This window comes from Crocuta crocuta, unplaced genomic scaffold, assembly GCF_008692635.1.
Source record: "Crocuta crocuta isolate KB4526 unplaced genomic scaffold, BGI_CrCroc_1.0 scaffold241, whole genome shotgun sequence".
Lineage (NCBI taxonomy): Eukaryota > Metazoa > Chordata > Mammalia > Carnivora > Hyaenidae > Crocuta > Crocuta crocuta.
This window is the reverse complement of record NW_027527807.1, coordinates 3060788-3061038: the sequence shown is the minus strand read 5'-3', so window position 1 is coordinate 3061038 and position 251 is coordinate 3060788. Positions and strand designations below refer to the sequence as shown.

The following is a 251-nucleotide window of genomic DNA, read 5'->3' as shown; positions in this document are numbered from 1 at the left end:
TCTCGCACTAGCTTGCAGGCATCAGGCAGGCTGTTTCAGTTCTGTGCCTCAGTTTCCTCCTTTGCGAACTAGAGCGATTGGGAGGGGATTACCAGAAGTTCTGCTCGTCGGGTAATTTTCTTACACATTTTGAGTTCAATTAAACTGGCCCCGAGGTGATTTTGCCTCTGCCCACACATCGAAGGCGGGAGTTTGGAGTCAAAAGCAATATCGGGCATGCGAGAGAGCGAGGGCCTAACGTCAGGTCAAGG

General features: G+C 51.4%; 1 protein-coding gene across 1 annotated transcript in view; it reads left to right on the top strand.

Moving 5' to 3' along the window:
* Window positions 1-251, top strand: part of HTATSF1 (HIV-1 Tat specific factor 1) — a 13951-nt gene that overhangs the window by 2382 nt on the left and 11318 nt on the right. The gene's annotated exons all lie outside the window — the stretch shown is intronic.